The sequence below is a fragment of the Ceratotherium simum genome, chromosome X (genome assembly GCF_057802395.1).
Source record: "Ceratotherium simum simum isolate JZ-2026a chromosome X, ASM5780239v1, whole genome shotgun sequence".
Lineage (NCBI taxonomy): Eukaryota > Metazoa > Chordata > Mammalia > Perissodactyla > Rhinocerotidae > Ceratotherium > Ceratotherium simum.
Window position 1 is genome coordinate 56,040,300 of NC_141940.1, and position 12,510 is coordinate 56,052,809.

The 12,510-nt window shown below is 34.6% G+C and overlaps 1 long non-coding RNA gene and 1 pseudogene across 6 annotated transcripts in view; both read left to right on the forward strand.

The window, feature by feature from the left end:
* The window catches only part of LOC147911862 (uncharacterized), a 128,866-nt gene that overhangs the window by 67,092 nt on the left and 49,264 nt on the right, over positions 1–12,510 (forward strand). The window lies entirely within an intron of this gene.
* Positions 7,394–8,493, forward strand: LOC101398446 (cytosolic 5'-nucleotidase 3A pseudogene; annotated as a pseudogene).

The following is a 12,510-nucleotide window of genomic DNA, read 5'->3' on the forward strand; positions in this document are numbered from 1 at the left end:
GAAGCTCAAGGACAAGAGAATTTCCAAAAAGTAGGTTATGGTCAATAGAAATGAATATGGCCAAGAGATCAGGAAGGTAAAGGAAAACTATCAATAGAATTGATGGTTCATGGAGGCTGTTGAGCTCAGCATAAGCTATTTCAAGAGAATAGTGGTGGAAAAAAATAACAAGTTTGTTGAAGAATGATTTCAGCAAGTGTAGTCAATTCTTTGAAGAAGTTTGGCTGTGAAGGTAAACAGAGACGGTATGATAGCTGGGGAAGGATGTATGTAGGAGTCAGGATTTATTTAAAGATTGCATAGACAACTTGAGAATGTTTATATGTAGTTGAAAAGGATCAAAGTGATGAGCAATGATTGAATATATGCAGTAGTGTGCTTGTAAATATTTAACAACTATCTCTCCAAGAGAAAATAAAACAACCCTGATATGCAGTCTTTGCTCATTACCATGGTGTAAATGCTCTCATCATGACTGATTTCAAGCCAACAGTATGACACCTCAAGCCCTGCAGGTAGACTCTAGAATATCCTACAGGAGACAGAAGGGTTGAAATGTTTAGTTATCAGCCAAATGTTCTTTTTCTTTTATGGGTTTCTCATAAATGGACTTTATCCACTTTTATGTTGAAACACTTTTTTCTTGTTAATACATGTGTGCACTTTATATAGCACAGATTTTAATCCTTTGTCATTAATTCTATTTGATGAATTTTGTGTAAAGAATTTTAAAATATTTATACAGCCAAATATATCAATATTTTCCTTTATGATTTTTACCCTTGGTGTTTAAACAGTAGATTTTAAAGACAATGTTCAATTCTGTTATTTCATGTGACCACTTGGAGTTTTTGTTTTTCTTTAAAATTTAAAGAGAGAATTACACAGCAAATTTCCCTTGGTTTTGAAAAGCTACATGAATATAATATGAGTATTAATGCATTACTGTTGTCTTTTTGGTACCATAATCATATATTTATTTCATATTTGACTGAAATTTTGTTTCATGATCATTAAAACAATGTTATTAAAGTAGGGACGTGTTAACACAGGATCTACTACAAGTATCAAATATCCAAACCAACAGAAGGAAAGAAAAGTATGTGTAAATATCCTTATCAATTCAATAGATAGTGAGAAAGGAGGTAAAGAAAGAGGATAAGGATGGTAAAGAGAAAATAAGTCTAAATATATGAGTAATCACAGTGTTAATAGATGAAATGATCATATTTGATCAAAAATGCAACTATATACTTTTAGAAAAGAAATTATTAGAATTAAATAACAAAAATAATTTATTTAGGAGCTGGAAAAAGGAATATCAAGCAAGTAGTAAACAAAAGAAACTGTTGTATCAACACCAATGTCAGACAAAATTGAACTTAAGGTAAAAACATTAATAAGGATGTAAAGAGACACTATTGAAAAATAAAAGGAAAAATTCCACCAAAAATATATAATTTTTAGTGGATTTTTTTATGTACTCAATAGCAAAATTACAGCCTTCAATTGATTTCTTAAGAAGTGTGAAATGGAGAGTGAAGTCAGTAAGATGGTAGACAAGAAAGCTCCAGGTCCTCATTTCCCCACAGAATATCAAGTAAACAATAACAGATTGACTGAAATAGCTATGTAAGCATTCTAGAAATCAGCCAATGATTGGTAGAAACCAAGCAAATGCTCAACCAAGAAAGCCACACTCAAAACAACAGGAAATTTCATTTACCATTTCCCTAACCCAACACGATGTGGTTGGAGGGAAGTTACCTAATCCCTTGTTCCTCCTTTGCAAATGAAGTAAAAAGGTGGATCTTATTTGCAATGTTCTGGTCTTTCTGAGGGATGCCAGAGGAACTGGTTTCTGCCTCACCTGACTTGGAGCTCAGGCAGGAATGGGGGCATAGCTTGGTTATCAGACTGGAGATCACTGAAAGTACTGGTAAGCACCAAAGCATTTGAAAGCAGCAGTGGGACTGCAGACCTGCAGGCACCTGGTGTATCAGATTATGGTCAAAGGAATACAATTGAACATCTAAGGCTCTGAGAATAACCAGAAGTGAAACTTTTAGGAAAATTAAGACGTTTAAAAGCAGTTGTGAATACAGAATTGGGAAAATCACACATGTACAAGCCCAATGAAGATATATACCTAGATGAGGCCTGAGAATATTATAACCCTAGATGACAAGATGATTATTGACAGTCTTTCATGGCATGGACCCAGGCCAGAAAGTCTAGGAGAGGTAGATGTCTTTTTCAAAGGCTGAATTTTCAACGAAAGATAACAGGCATCAAACAAAGAGAAATATGGCCCATTAAGAGAAATATAATAAATCTCCAGAAACCAACCCTGAAGAAACACAAAATTCTGACTTACCAGGAAAAGACTAATATAATTGCCTTAAATATGCTCGAAAAGCTAAAAGAAAGCACAGACAGAAACTAAAGGAAACCAGGAAAACAATATATGAACAAAATGAGACTATCAACAAAGAGATACAAAGTTCTTGGGCAGAAAAAAAAATAACTAAATTGAAAAATTCACCAGAAGGGATCACAAGCAGACTTGAATGGACAGAAGAACAAATTAGTGACCTTGTGACAGGACATTTGAACCTATCAAGTCTGAGGAACAAAATGAAAAAAAAAGAATGAAGAAATACGAACACAGCATAAAGGACTTATGGAACACTATCAGGTAGACCAATGTACATATTATGAGAAGGAGAAGAAAGAAAGAGGAAGAGCACTTATGTGAAAAAATAGTGGCTAAATCATCCTTATTTTAGGGAAAAAAATGGACATATAAATACAAGAAGCTTAAAAAACTTGAGCTAGGATAAACCCAAAGGGACTCTCACTGAGACACACTATAATCAAACTGTGGAAAGTCAAAGACAAAGAGAGAATCTTCAAAGCAGCAAAAGAAAACTAGCTTATCATGTACAAGGGGTCCCGTATAAGAATATAAACAGATTCGTCAGCAGAAACCTTGCAGACCAGAAGGCAACGTGATGATATATTTAAAATATTGAAAGAAAAAATACCATTAAACAAGACTTTTATACCTAGCAAAAGTATCCTTCAAAAATGAGGGAGAAATTAAGACATCCCCAGATAAACAAAAGCTGAGGGAGTTCATTACCAATGGATTGACTTAGAAGAAACGCTTGTTTTCTTGTAGGAGTACTTCAAGTTGAGTTTGAAAGGATGCTATACAGTAACTCAAAGCAGTATGAAAATATAAAGTCCTCTGGTAAAGATAAATATGTGGACAAATATAAAACCAGTATTATTATAATTTTGGTTCACAACTCCCCTTTTTAATCTTTTACAGGATTTAAAAGACAAGTGCATAAAAACAATTATATGTTACAGGGTACACTATATAAAGGTGTAATTTGTGACATCAATAACATAGAGTAGAGGGTGCTGAGCTGTAGAGAAGTAGAGTTTTGTATGCAATTGAAGCCATTTGTGACAACATGGATGGACATTGAGGGTATAATGCAAAGTGAAATAAGTCAGAGGGAGAAGGTCAAATACCGTATGATCTCATTCATTAAGTAGTAGATAATAACAACAAACACATAGAGACAGAGATTGGATTGGTGGTCACCAGAGAGGAAGGGGCGAGGGAGGAGGGTATAAGGGATAATTAGGCACACGTGTGTGGTGATGGATTGTAATTAGTATTTGGGTGGTGAACATGAGAACATGATGTAATCCATGCAGAAATAGAAGAATAATGATGTATACCTGAAATTTATACAATATTATAAACCAATGTTACCACAATAAACAAACGATCAAAAAAAAAGAGGTGTCAATTGGACCCTGTTTTTGTTTTTGTTTTTGTTTTTGTTTTTGTTTTTGCTGAGGAAGATTGGCCCTGAGCTAACTTCTGTTGGCAATCTTCCTCTTTTTGCTTCAGGATGATTTGCCCTGAGCTAACACTTGTGCCAATCTTCCTCTATTTTGTATGGGGGTGCTGCCACAACATGTCCCTAATGAATGGTCTACGTCTGTGCCCAGGTACTGAACCCAGGCTGCTGAAGTGGAACACTCTGAACTTAACCTCTAAGCCATGGGGCCAGCCTCAGTGGCAATTTCTTAAAATAAGACAATGAAATTTATTGCATCAATTGACTCTTCCTTTCATGAACGATTTCTCTGTAGCATGCGATGGTGTTTGATGGCATTTTAAGCACAGTAGAACTTCTTTCAAAATTGAAGTGAAACCTCTTAAACCCTGCCACTGCTTTATCAACTAAGTTTATGTAATATTCTAAATCTTTTATTGTCATTTCCACAATCGTCAAAGCATCTTCATCAGGAGCAGATTCCGTTTCAAAAAAACAATTTTTTCCCCATCCATAAGAAGCAACTTCTCATTTGTTAAAGTTTGATCATGAGATTGCAGCAACCCAGTCACACCTTCAGGATCCACTTCTAATTCTATTTCTCTTAACCATTTCTACCACTTCTGCAGTTACTTTCCTCACTAAAGTCTGATCTCCTCAAAGTCATCCATGAAGGCTTGAATTAACTTTTTCTAAACTCCTGTTAATGTTGATATTTTGACTTATTCCCATGAATCACAAATGTTCTTAATGGCATCTAGAATCTTGAATCCTTTCCAGAAGATTTTCCATTTGCTTTTCCCAAATCCATCAGAGGAATCACTATCTATGACAGCTAGAGCCTTACAAAATGTATTTCTTAATTAGACTTGAAAGTTAAAATTACTGTTTGACTCATGGGCTGCAGAATAGACCTTGTCTTAGCAGGCATGAGAAAAACATTAATCTTGTGCATATCCATTACAGCTCTTGGGTGACCAGGTACATTGTCAATGAGCAGTAATATTTTGAATCTTTTTTTCCTGAGCAATAGTTTTCTACATGGGCTTACAATGATCAGTAAACCGTGTTGTAAACAGATTGCTGTCATCCAGCCTTCATTGTTCCATTCATAGAGTACAGGCAGGGAAGATTTTGCATAATTCTTAAGGACCCTAGGATTTTTGGAATGGTCAATGAGCATTTGCTTCAATTTTAAGTCACCAGCTGCATTAGCTTCTAACAAGAGAGTCAGTCTGTCCTTTGAAGCATTGAAACCAGGCATTGACATCTTCTCCCTAGGTATGAAAGTCCTAGATGGCATCTTCTTCCAATATAAGGTTATTTTGTCTGCATTGAAAATCTGTTGTTTAATGTAACTACCTTCATTAATTATCTTAGCTAGATCTCCTGGATAACTTGCTGCAGTTTCTCCATCAGCACTTTCTGCTTCACCTTGCACTTGTATGTTATGGAGATGGCTTCTTTCCTTAAACATCATGAACCAACCTCTGCTAGCTTCAAACTTTTTCCTGCAGCTTCCTCATCTTTATCAGCCTTCATAGAATTGAAGAGAGTTAGGGCATTGCTCTGAATTAGGCTTTGGCTTAAGGTAATGTTGTTTGATGTGCTATCCAGATCACTAAAACGTTCTGTTTCAATAATAAGGCTGTTTTGCTTTCTTGTCATTTGTGTGTTCATTGGAGTACCCCCTTTAATTTCCTGTAAAGTTTTCCTTTGCATTCACAACTTGGCTGACTGTTTGGTACAAGAGGCCTAGCTTTTGACCTATCTCAGCTTTCAACATGCCTTACTTACTAAGCTTAATCATTTCTATCTTTTGATTTAAAGTGAGAGATATGTAACATTTCCTTTTACTTGAACACTTAGAGGCAATTGTAGGGTTATTAATTGGCCTAATTTCAATATGGTTGTGTCTTTGGGAATAGGGAGGCCTGAGAAGAGGGAGAGTGATGGGAAAACATCCAGTTGGTGGAGTAGTCAGAATACACACAACATTTATAGATTAAGTTTGCCCTCTTATATAGATGTGGTTTGTGGCACCCTAAACCAATTACATTAGTAACACGAAAGATCACTGATCATAGATCACCATAACAAATATTATAATAATAAGGAAAAAGTTTAAAATACTGTGAGAAATACCAAAATGTGACACAAACACATGAAGTGAGGAAATGATGTTTTAAAAATGGTACCGATAGGCTTGTTTGAAGGCTTGTATTGCCACAAACCTTTAATATTAACAAAAAGACAGCAGGAGTGGTTATAGTAATATCAAATAACATTAAAAAATGTTACAAGAAAAAAAGAAGAATCATCATTACATGTAATAATCATTAAACAATGATAAAATGATCAATTCACCAAAAAGATATAACAATTAATTAAGATATATATGCACCAAATATCACAGCTCCTAAATATGTGACACAAACACTGACATAATTGAAGGTAGAAATAGACAGCTGAAAAATAATAATAATAGTAGGAAACTTCAAAACTTTTCATTCAATTATGGATAGAGCAACTGGAGAGAAGATCAGTAAGAAAATAGAAGGCTTGGGGAATACTACAGACTAATTGAACCTTATACATAACACTACATCCAACAATAGAAAAGTATACATTTTTTTCTCAAATGAGCATGGGTTATTCTCTGGGATAGATCATATATTAAGCCACAAATGTTTTAATAAATTTGCAAAGACTAAAATCACACAAAATATTTTTCATTCACAATGGGAAAAAACTAAAAAACTACAGGAAAAGGAAAGCTTGAAAATCCACAAATATGTGGAAATTAAACAACACATTCTTAAAATAAAACAATGTATGGGCCGGTCCCTTGGCTTAGCGGTTAAATGCATGCACTCCGCTGCTGGCAGCCCAGGTTTGCATCCCGGGCGCGCACTGATGCACTGCTTCTCCTGCCGTGCTGAGGCCACGTCCCACATACAGCAACTAGAAGGATGTGCAGCTATGACATACAACTATCTACTGGGGCTTTGAGGGAAAAATAAATAAATAAAATTATTAAAAACATATATCTAATGAATTATAAAAAAATAACAATGTATCAAGGAATAAATCATGAGAGAAGTTAGAAAATATCTTCAGACAAATAAAAATGAAAACACAACATCCCCAAAATTATGTAATGCTGTGGAAGCAGTGCTCACAGTGAAAAATATAATTGTAAATGCTTACATTATAAAAGAAGGAAATCCCAATTTAACAACCTAAATTTATGCTTCAAAGAACTAGAAAGAAAAGGCTCACAACCACTGTGAATGGCCTCTTCTTTATAGGCTGCAAGGAGCACAAGGCCCTGTCCATGACCTGGGCAGCCAGAATGAGGGTGGGAACAGTAGCAAGCACCAGCATGGGTGGTCTGGTGGTGAAGATGATGCTGGACCAGTACATATTCACCTTGAAGCAGAAGACAGAGCAGAATACCAAGATCATGGAGAAGCCTATATCCGAGCCCTACATCTCTGGATATTGCTTACCACCTATGCTGTTTTTCTAGGATAAATTCAAGGATAGAACTCAGAGTGTCTTAATGAACATTAGATAACCAAAAAATAACTAATCAAGATTCTAGTGTACATGTGAAAATGATGCCAAAATTTCAAAAAAGTTTAGTTCTCAAGAAACCTATAAGAGCAGAAGAAATTGTCTGTGGTCTTATCAAAGGAGGAGCTGCCAAACTTCAGATAATAACAGACCTTGATATGATACTATGTAGATTTTCCTCCAGAAAAAGAAGCCCAACATGACATACTATCATTGGCAACTGTAAGCTGGTTACAAATGAATGTCAAAAAAAGTTACTGCAACTGAAGAAAAAATATCATGTTATTAAAATTGATCCTATTCTTACTGTAGAAAAGAAGTACCCTTATATGATAGAATGTTATACTAAATCACATGATTTTCTTTTGGAAAAGAATTTCCCGAAAACTAGGCTTAGAGAAATGACAGCAGAATCTGACATTGTTCTCAAAGATGTGAGAATTTCTTTGATAAACTCTAACAAAACAGCATCCCTATGTTTATATTTTCAGCTGCTATCAGCGATATATTATAGAAAGTTATCCATCAAGGTGGTTATCATCCAAATGTCAAAGTAGTATCAACACGATGGATTTTTATGAAAATGGGATGCTAAAAGGATTTAAATAACTAATTCATGTAATTAACAAAATGATGGTGCCATAAAATAAACGAGATATTTCAATTAAATAGAAAACAATACTAATGTAATTCTGCTGGGAGACTCCTAAGGAAACTTGAATGGCAGATAGAGTGTTCCATCTGAACACTCCAGAATAAACACATTCTGAAATTTGGATGTCTAACTGATAGAGTGGATGAGCTTTCAGAAAAGTACATAGATTCTTATTGTTTTACCAAAACATAAATCATTGGACGTAGCCAGCTCTATCTTACAGAAGACTGCTATCCTGTGTGTTTAATTGATGCAAGAACTGCTCACCTGTTAATCTTGCTGAAAGACTCTTATTTGCAATATATTCTTGCTCTTGAAGCTTTTCCTTTACATTACTGACGTATTTTCAGATGCACTGTATCCATCAAATGGCAGGTCATTTTTCTCCACCTCTCTCAACACATTTTTTACCATATTTTTTAACAGATTAAAAAAAAAAATCATAAAAACAATTTGAAAAAAAATTCCTTACTTTTCCAAAGTGAATTTTGTAGTTTAATGTTCTAATAAAGTTTTCAAGGAGTCTTTTTACATCCAGAAACTTACTGAAGTTTAAAAAAGAAGTGTTATGAAATGGTAAAATAATGCGCATGATTTTAAGTATTGCCATTTTTGCAATTTGGGTGAGTCATGCTGATGGTATCACTATGTCCTGAAATTGTTGGTTTTGTTTTTGTTTTTGTTTAGGGAAAAATCTATATTTACCAGAAAATATTGGGACTTGACATTTAAAAATGCTGTTACAATTCACATGTAATAAATCTTTACAATATGTTCTATATTGAAGGTCTGATAATAAACATGAAATGAAAAGACTTTAAAAAATAACTAAAAAGATAAAACCAAACTAAACTGAAAGCTAGCAGAATGAAGAAAATAATAAAGATTAGAGCAAAGGTAAACAAAATAACTGGAGTCCTTAAACAAGAGGGCTGGTAATATGGAGGATAGAATTAGCAATCTGGAGGATAGGAACACAGAAATACTTCCGATGGAGTAGGAGAGAGAACTTAGACTAAAAAGAAATGAAGAAATTCTCCAAGAAACATCAGACTCAATTAGGAAATGCAACATAAGGATTATAGATATTCCAGAGGGAGAAGAGGGAAAAAGGAGCAGAGAGCTTGTTCAAAGAAATAATAACTGAGAACTTCCCATACCTGGAGATGGAGCTGGAGTTACATGTAAAAGAAGCCAACAGAACTCCTAATTACATCAATGTAAAAAGCCCTTCTCCAAGGCATATATTAGTAAAGCTGGCAAAAGTCAATGATAAAGAAAAGATATTAAGGGCAGCAAGGTAGAAGAGAATAACTTATACAGGAAGCCCTATCAGGCTTTCAGCAGATTTTTCAGCAGAAACCTTACAGGCTAGGAGAGAGTGGAAGGATATATTCAAAATTTTTAAAGAGAAAAACTTTCAGCCAAGAATACTATATCCAGCAAAAATATCCTTCAGATATGATGCGGAAATAAAAACTTTCCCAGATAAACAAAAGCTGAGGGAATTCATTGCCAAAAGACTCTCTTTACAAGATTTGATCAAGAAAGCCCTCATACCTGAAAAAAAAAAAAAAGAAAGGGTTTACAAAGCCTTGAGCAAGCAGATAAATAGGCAGACAAATTCAGAATTGCAACTCTCTATCAGAACAGATTAGCAAACACTTAATTATAACTCTAAAGTTGAAGCAAAAGAAAACATCAAAAATAAATATTATCACTTCATTTTAACCACAAATTCACAACACATTGCAGAATAAGTGGTGACAACAACAACTTAGAACAGGAAAAGGAGAGGGATGAAACTTGCTTAGATTAAGGGAACAAGAGGTTATGAGGGAATTGACTATGTCATCTATGAGATCTTTTATAGAAACATCATGGTAACCACTAAACAAAAAATCAGAACAAAGAAACAAATGACAAATAAGAAGTAAACTGAGAAAAGTATCATAGAGAGCCACCAAACTGAATTAGCAGTCCAAAGTACATGGGAAGAGAAATGAGAAATGCATAACAACTGGAAAACAAGAGATAAAATAGCAGATTTATGCCCTCAGATATCCATAATCATTCTAAATGTAAATGAATTGAATTCCCCAATCAAAAGACACAGAGTGGCTGGATGGATTAAAAAACAAGATCCAACAATTTGCTGCCTCCAGGAAACACATCTCAGCTCTAAAGACAAACACAGACTCAGATTGAAGGGATGGAAGATGATACTCCAAGCTAACGGCAAACAAAAGAAAGCAGGTGTTGCCATGCTTATATCAAAGTAGTCTCCAAGATAAAAGAGGTAATGGAAGACAAAGAGGGGCAATATATAATGATAAAAGGGACACTCCAGCAAGAAGACATAACATTTATAAATATATATGCACCCAACACAGGAACACCAAAGTACATAAAGCAACTATTAATAAACCTAAAAGGAGATATCAATATCAACACAATAATAGTAGGGGACCTTAACACCCCACTTACATCAATGGATAGATCATCCGGACAGAAAGTTAATAAAGAAATAGTGGAATTAAATGAAAAACTAGATCAGATGGACTTAATAGATGTATATAGAGTACTCCATCCAAAAAGAACAGATTACACATTCTTCTCAAGCATGCATGGAACATTCTCAAGGACACATCATATGGTAGGAAACAAGGCAAACCTCTACAAATTTAAGAAGATTGAAATCATAACAAGCATCATTTCTGACAATAATGCTATGAAACTAGAAATCAACTACAAGAAAAAAGCTGGGAAAGTGACAAAAATGTGGAGACTAAACAACATGCTACTGAATAACCAATGGATCATTGAAGAAATTAAAGGAGAAATCGAAGAATATCTGGCGACAAATGAAAATGAAAATACACCATACCAACTCATATGGGATGCAGCAAAAGTGGTCCTGAGAGGGAATTCATAGCAATACATGCCAACCATAGCAAACAAGAACAATTCCAAATAAACAAGCTTAAGCTACACCTAACAGAACTAGAAAAAGAAGAACAAAGCACAAAGTCAGCAGAAGGAGGGAAATAATAAAAATTAGAGCAGAAATAAACAAAATTGAAACCAAAAAAATAGTAGAAAGGATCAATGAAACAAAAAGCTCGTTCTTTGAGAAGATAAACAAAATTGACAAACCCTTAGCCAGACTGACCAAGAAAAAAGGAGAGAAGTCTCAAATAAATAAAATTAAAAATGAAAGAGGAGAAATCACAACAGATACCACCCAAATACAAAAGATTATAAAAGAATGCTATGAAAAACCTATATTCCAACACATTGGACAATCTAGAAGAAATGGATAAATTCTTAGACTCATAGAACCTCCCAAAACTGAATCAAGAAGAAATAGAGAATGTGAATAGACCAATCACAAGTAAAGAGATTGAAACAGTAATCAAAACCATCGCAAAAAATAAAAGTCCAGGACCAGATGGCTTCTCTTGAGAATTTTAAACAAACATTCAAAGAAGATTTAATACTTATCTTTCTCAAAGTATTTCAAAAAATAGAGGAAGATGGAACACTTTCTAACACATTCTATGAGGCCAACATCACCCTGTTACAAAAGCTAGACAAGGATAATACAAAGAAGGAAATTTACAGGCCAATATCACTGATGAACATAGTGCAAAATTCCTCAACAAAATTTTGGCAAACCGAATCCAGCAATAAATTAGAAAGATCATATACCATGATCAAGTGGGATTTACACCAGGGACACAGGGATGGTTCAATATCCGCAAATCAATCAATGTAATACACCACATCAACAAAACAAAGAATAAAAACCACATGGTCATCTGAATAGATGCTGAGAAGGCATTTGACAAGATACAACATCCATTTACCATAAAAATTCAACAAAATGGGTATGGAAGGAAAGTACCTCAACATAATAAACGCTATTTATGACAAACCCCCAGCCAATGTCACAGTCAATGGGGAAAAACTGAAAGCCATCACTCTGAGAACAGGAACAAGACAAGGGTGCCCACTCTCACCACTGCTATTCAACATAGTGTTGGAAGCTCTGGCAAGAGCAATTAGGCAACAAAAAGTAATAAAAGGAATCCAAATAGGCAATGAAGAATTGAAACTCCCGCTGTTTGCAGATGACATGATTTTATATATAGAAAACCCTAAAGAATCCATCAGAAAACTATTAGAAATAATCAACAGCTACAGCAAAGTTGTAGGATGCAAAATCAACTTAGAAAAATCAGTTGCATTTCTACACTCTAATGACAGACTAACAGAAAGAGAACTCAACAATACAATCCCATTGACAATTGCAACAAAAACAATAAAATATCTAGGAATAAATTTAACCAAGGAGGTGAAAGACCTATACAATGAAAATGAAAAATTGAGGCCTGCCCGGTGGCGCAAGTG